Source organism: Salmo salar, chromosome 15 (assembly GCF_965601325.2).
Source record: "Salmo salar chromosome 15, fSalSal1, whole genome shotgun sequence".
NCBI lineage: Eukaryota > Metazoa > Chordata > Actinopteri > Salmoniformes > Salmonidae > Salmo > Salmo salar.
This window is the reverse complement of record NC_138305.1, coordinates 90,832,640-90,840,254: the sequence shown is the minus strand read 5'-3', so window position 1 is coordinate 90,840,254 and position 7,615 is coordinate 90,832,640.

Genomic DNA, 7,615 nt, shown 5'->3' with positions numbered 1-7,615 from the left:
AAACAAACGGAAAAGGAAAAAAGGATCGGTGATGGCTAGTAGGCCGGCGACGCTGACCGCCGAGCGCCGCCCGAACAGGGAGAGGAACCACCTTCGGTGGAAGTCGTGACGTATATCCACTTTGCAGCTCATGTTTTTTTTTTACCTGTGCTGCAGCATAGGGAAACTTTTTAACAACAGTATTTACAACCTTGCCGGAGGACAAACTAGTTTGTTATCTAGGACAAATGAGTGTACTATTTTAAGAACCTAGTTTGCTAGGTTTCTCACGTTTGCTAGTAAATAGTAAGTGAAAGCAAGACTTGGAAGTGTGGTAACCATACAAATACAATGTATAGTACAACTTTATTGTTGTAACGTACTACTACTCTTTTAGGGATGACAATGGCACAGATGAGGTGAAGCCCCTCTCCATGGACGAGCTGCTCCTGCTGGTCATGACGAGGGTGAGGCCTTCCATTCACACAACACGGAGCATCTCAGCCATATAGCCATGGATGGCCAGCCTGACTCTAGTTCTTCCCTGAATTAGTAGCCAAATAGTGTCCACAATAGATCCCTAGTAGTCTGACCTCATCCCTGGTAATCTGACCTCATCCCTGGTAGTTTGATCTCATCCCTGGTAATCTGACCTCATCCCTGGTAATTTGACCTCATCCCTGGTAGCTTGATGTCATTCCTGGTAATCTGACATCCCTGGTAGTCTGACCTCATCCGTGGTAGCTTGACCTCATCCCTGGTAGCTTGACCTCATCCCTAGTAGTTTGACCTCATCCCTGGTAGTTTGACATCATCTATGGTAGTCTGACCTCATCCATTGTAATCAGACCTCATCCCTGGTAATCTGACCTCATCCCTGGTAGTTTGACCTCATCCCTGGTAGTCCGACCTCATCCCTAGTAGTCCGACCTCATCCCTGGTAGCTGCAAACTGGGGGAAAGCAGGAGGCCCACTCCTGTGGAAAGCAGCATCACAGCCCTGCTTTCATAAGCCATTAATTGATCTGTTACTTTTATAACATTGCAAACCATTAGTTGCAACATTTTATTGAAGTCTTCATTATTTGTTAATCAAATTAAATATCCTGTGGTGTAAGTATTTAAAGATGTAAAATAAAATACATTATTTGAATCTGAATAAGTGTGTCAGCCTCTCCACTAATCAAAATCAAATAAAAATGGCAAAGGTCCATATAGATGTAGAACTTCAGATAGATAGTTTGCATAGACAGTCTAGATGTGTCAAATATTTCAAAAACGCTTTCAAGGGGGCATTGACTCCAGTTCCATACAAGACATTAATGTTTCTCACATGAAAACAGCTGTTAACATGACAAACAGTACATACAGATGTAGGATCTTAATTTGACCAGAATTGTCAAAACAAAATAATCCAGAAGCAACAGGATTTGAAGGTGTAGTCGATGTTGCGTCATCGTGGTTAGGCTATTAACTGGCCAAATCCGCAAATCATCACATTTTATTAAAGAACGTCACTTTCATGGAATGTGCACTAAGTTACCAGTGGCGGTCTGTGCCGTTTAGGATGAGGGAGGGCAATTTTTTTCATGAGCATGGCCTTATTTCTATTACAGCATATTGGATGACTCTCATTCATATTCCATTCACCCAATTCAATGTAACAGCGATAGGTTTAGGCTACTACATGATACTCACATTTTCCAGATACCCATTATGAGGTTGCTAATACCTAGCCAATGAATGAAAGTTTACAACGTACTGTAGGTGCCCACAGGTCGAGAGACATATTTTAGGTGACAGACAGTGACATTCAATACCGCCTGCATCTAGCTGATATAGGGTGTAATCATTAGTCCAACAGTTGGAAATGAGAGTTTCTATTGGACAAATTCAGGTATGTTAATCTGGTGCGTGATCTCTAATGTTAAGGAAGTCTCAAGTTTTTGGTCGCCTAAGTTAGAATACCTCATGATAAACTGCAGACCATACTATTTACCAAGAGAGTTTTAATCTACATTTTTCATAGCTGTGTATTTACCATCACAAACTGATGCTGGCACTAAGACCGCACTCAACGGGATGTATAGGGCCATAAGCAAACAAGGAAATGCACATTCAGAGGTAGCGTTTCTTGTCGACAATGATTTTAATGCAGGAAAACTGAAATCCGTTTTACCTCATTTTTACCAGCATGTCAACTGTGCAACTAGAGTCGACAAAACTCTAGAGAACCTTTACTCCACACACAGAAACACATATAAGGCCCTCCCTCGCCCTCCCTTTGGCAAATCAGACCATAATCCTATCCTCTTGATTCCTGATTACAAGCAAAAACTCAAACAGTAAGTCCCAGTACCGCTTCATCGGACGACAATTCAGAAGTGGTCAGACGCAGTGGATGCTAAGCTACAGGACTGTTTCGCTAGCACAGTCCTGAATATGTTCTGGGATTCATCCATTAACATTGGGTTTACCACATCAGTCACTGGCTTCATTAGTAAGTGTATCGACGACGTCGTACCTTCAGTGACCGTACGCACATAGCCCAACCAGAAGCCATGGATTACAGGCAACATCTGAACTGAGCTAAAGGCTAGAGCTTTGATGCCACACATACACCCACATGCTGATGCCACATATACCCCCACACACACATTCACCACATATGCTGCTGCTAATATCTATTATCTATTCTGTTGCCTAGTCACTTTACCCCTACTTATATGTACATAGTTACCTCAATTACCTTGTACCCCTGCACATTGACTCAGTACTGGTACGCCATGTATATAGCCATGTTACTTTTACTCGTTATTCATTATTCACTGTGTGTCACTATTCTTCCTGTTACTATTTCAGTTATTATTATTTTTAAAATCTTTATCTTAACTCTGCATTGTTCAGAAAAGTAAGAAAGCATTTCACTGTTAATCTACACATGTTGTTTACGAAGAATGTGACACGTTATTTTATTTTATATATATCTCATATGACCACTTTTTCATACATTTGATGACATAAGCTTGAAGCCCATTTAAAAACTGTACGGGAACAAGGAAGTAGGTGTGACTTTCATAGGGTATTAAACAGTCAAAACACTAGACCTAGCTACAAATTATATACAGTAAAATTAAATATCCAGTTACTTCATCATTTTCATGTGCTGCCTGAGTGAGCTCTGTCATAATAATTAGTGTTGAAATATTTATACGTTTATGATTAAAATGATGTCTCTTCACTTCACCGATTCATGTAGCCCTCTAGTCCAAGTCAGTCCCACAGAGCACCATGTACTTCAGTCAAGCTCGCTCAGCCTCAAACTCCTGATTGTTGCTCAGTAGAGTCTCCTCTGGTCCCAAACGGATAAAAGATGCATCTCCACTCTATTCGCGGCAAACACACACACACACATGTCACATTTTTCCCCCATCCACATGAGTGTAATGTAAGGTTATTATGAATGATACTGCAACACTCAACATGTGTCATGACTGGTTTTGTAAATGTTTAATGAATGCCTTATGTATACCCCCTTCAAGTAGAGTTGAGTGTTTTTACAGCAACCAAAACCATTCTATGATTTTATTGAACCAGGTACTTCAACAGCGTAAATACCACAATGTGGATTTGATTGAATCCTAACAAAGATCTAGATCACTCAAATTCAATTTCATGCCACGACATCGATCTATGATTTACACAAAAGCCTAAGTCACAAGCACAGGTCTCAAGTTAGGATTTTATTCGGCCCTCAGTGTTGACATTCACACAGGCTTCCAGCACTCACCACCATAGCAAAGATGAAGACTTCCCGCCCATACCAAAGGCCACTAGGGCGCTGGGCTCTGCAGCACTTGGTGGCATTCCTCATGAGGATGTCAAACACTCGAATCTCAAGGCCATTATACAACAGCTCCTCCTATAGGGACCAAGCAATCATTACATGATCACAACCCCTTTCGAAATTGCAGATCATCTTTATGAACTAACATCAGAAAGTAGCCAAATACAGTTCATTCGGAAAGTATTCAGAACCCTTGAGTTTTTCCACATTTTGTTATGTTACAAACTTATTCTAAAATTGATTAAATAGTGCTTTCTTTCTCATCAATCTATACAAAATACCCTATAATGACAAAGGAAAAACTTGTTTTTAGAAATTTTTGCAAATGTATTAAAATAAAAAAAAACAGAAATATCACACTTGCATAAGTATTCCGACCCTTTACTCAATACTTCGTAGAGTAAAGGGTCTGAATACATTGTACAGATATTTTCAGCTCTCTCCAGAGATGTTCGATCGTGTTCAAGTCTCCCAAGTGGCGCAGCGGTCTAAGGCACTGCTTCGCAATGCTAGAGGCGTCACTACAGACACTGGTTTGATCCTGGGCTGTATCACAACCGGCCGTGATCGGGAGTTCCATAGGGCGGCGCACAATTGGCCCAGCATCGCCCTGGTTAGGGTTTAGCCGGTGTAGGCAGTCATTGTGAATAATAATTTGTTCTTAACTGACTTGCCTAGTTAAATCAAGGACACTCAGAGACTTGTTCCGAAGCTACTCCTCCATTGTCTCAGCTGTGTGCTTAGGGACGTTGTCCTGTTGGAAGGTGAACTTTAGCCCTCGTCTGAGGTCCTGAGCGCTCTGGAGCAAATTTTCATCATGGATCTCTCTGTACTTTGCTTCGTTAATCTTTCCCTTGATCCTTAGTAGTCTCCCAGTCCCTTCCCCTGAAAAACATCCCCACAGCGTGACGCTACCGCCACCATACTTCCACGTAGGGATGGTGCCAGGTTGCCTCCAGACGAGACGCTTGGCATTCAGGCCAAAGAGTTCAATCTTGGTTTCATCAGACCAGAGAATCTTGTTTCTCATGGTCTGAGAGTCCTTTAGGTGCCTTTTGGCAAACTCCAAGCGGGCTGTACTTGTATTTATTATGGATTCCCATTAGCTGCTGCCAAAGCAGCAGCTACTCTTCCTGGGGTCCAGTAAAATTAAGGCAGTTTATACAATTTTAAAAACATTACAATACATTCACAGATTTCACAACACACTGTGTGCCCTCAGGCCTCTACTCCACCACTACCACATATCTACAGTACTAAATCCATGTGTATGTATAGTGCGTATGTGTGTGTCTGTGCCAATATCTGTGTTGCTTCACAGTCCCGCTGTTCCGTAAGATGTTTTTTTATCTGTTTTTAAATCAAATTTTATTGCTTGCATCAGTTACTTGATGTGGAATAGAGTTCCATGTAGTCATGGCTCTATGTAGTACTGTGTGCCTCCCATAGTCCATTCTGGACTTGGGGACTGTGAAGAGACATCTTGTGGCATGTCTTGTGGGGTATGCATGGGTGTCCGAGGTGTGCACCAGTAGTTTAGACAGATAGATCGGTGCATTCAACATGTCAATACCTCTCATAAATAAAAGTAGTGATGAAGTCAATCTCTCCTCCACTTTCAGCCAGGAGAGATTGACATGCATATTATTAATATTAGCTCTCTGTGTACATCCAAGGGCCAGCCGTGCTGCCTTGTTCTGAGCCAATTGCAATTTTCCTAAGTCCTTTTTTGTGGTACCTGACCACACGACTGAACAGTAGTCAAGGTGCGACAAAACTAGGGCCTGTAGGACCTGTCTTGTTGATAGTGTTGTGAAGGCAGAGCATCGCTTTATTATAGACAGACTTCTCCCCATCTTAGCTACTACTGCATCAATATGTTTTGACCATGACAGTTTACAATCTAGGATTACTCCAAGCAGTTTAGTCATCTCAACTTGCTCAATTTCCACATTATTTACTACAAGATTTAGTTGAGGTTTAGTGAGTGTTTTGTTCCAAATATAATGCTTTTAGTTTCAGAAATATTTAGGGCTATCTTATTCCTTGCCACCCACTCTGAAACTAACTGCAGCTCTTTGTTGAGTGTTGCAGTCATTTCAGTCACTGTAGTAACTGACTGTAACACGGGTCGTATAAAGGGGACCAAGGCGCAGCGTGTAGAGTGCTCATATTTACTTTTAATGAATATACTTTAACAAAACAACAAAATGACCAAAAACAGTTCCGTCAGGTGACATACACTAAACAGAAAACAACTACCCACAAAACCCAGGAAGAAAAACCCCTACTTAAATATGATCTCTAATCAGAGGCAATGAGGATCAGCTGCCTCCAATTAGAGATCAACCCAAACAATCCCAACATAGAAATAGAAAAACTAGAACTTAAACATAGAAATAGAAAACATAGAACAACCCAAAAACACCCCTGTCACGCCCTGACCTACTCTACTATAGAAAATGACATTTTACTAGGGTCAGGACATGACAGTACCCCCCCCAAAGTTGCAGACCCCGAATGCAACATAAACAAAACCCAACAAAACAACCACAAAACACAAAGGGAGGGTAGGGAGGGTGACAAAAGTCTATGGCGGCTCACATGCAGTCCACATAACCTTAACCTCCAGCATAGGAGCCGTCTCCGGTTCTGGGCGTACTCCCCCTCCACCCGCTGATCCTTCTGCTTTATTACCATCTGACCGTGGATCGTTGTCGAAGGAACTGGACTGTAGATCATTGCGGGAGGTTTTGGGCTGCGGGCCGCCGCTGGAGGTTCCGGGCTGCGGGCCGCCGCTGAAGACTCCGGGCTGCGGAGCGTCGCCGGAGCCTCCGGGCTGCGGAGCGTCGCCGGAGGCTCCGGACTGGGGAGCGTCGCCGGAGGCTCCGGACTGGGGAGCGTCGCCGGAGGCTCCGGACTGGGGAGCGTCGCCGGAGGCTCCGGACTGGGGAGCGTCGCCGGAGGCTCCGGACTGGGGAGCGTCGCCGGAGGCGCCGGACTGAAGAGCGTCGCCGGAGGCGCCGGACTGAAGAGCGTCGCCGGAGGCGCCGGACTGAAGAGCGTCGCCGGAGGCGCCGGACTGAAGAGCGTCGCCGGAGGCTCCGGACTGAAGAGCGTCGCCGGAGGCTCCGAACTGAGGAGCGTCACCGGAGGCTCCGAACTGAAGAGCGTCGCCGGAGGCGCCGGACTGAAGAGCGTCGCCGGAGGCGCCGGACTGAAGAGCGTCGCCGGAGGCGCCGGACTGAAGAGCGTCGCCGGAGGCGCCGGACTGAAGAGCGTCGCCGGAGGCGCCGGACTGAAGAGCGTCGCCGGAGGCTCCGGACTGAAGAGCGTCGCCGGAGGCTCCGAACTGAAGAGCGTCGCCGGAGGCTCCGAACTGAGGAGTGTCGCCGGAGGCTCCGAACTGAGGAGTGTCACCGGAGGCTCCAGACGGAAAAGCGTCGCCGGAGGCTCCGGACTGGGAGGCGTCATAATCGGTTCCGGACTAGTGACCGTTGTTGCTCGCTCCATGCCATGGATCATCTCTACAGGTTCCGCACTAAGGATCATCACTGGAGGCTTCTTACCATGGATTATCTCTACAGGTGCCGGGCCATGGATTATTCCTACAGGCTTCGTGCCATGGTTTATCCCTACAGGCTCCGGACCATTTATAATCCCTCCAGGCTTCTTGCCAAGGATTATTTCTTCAGGTTCCGGGCCATGGACTACCTCTTCAGGCTTCGTGCCATGGAATATCCCTACAGGCTCTGGGCCATGGATCATCACTAGAGGCTTAGTGCCATGG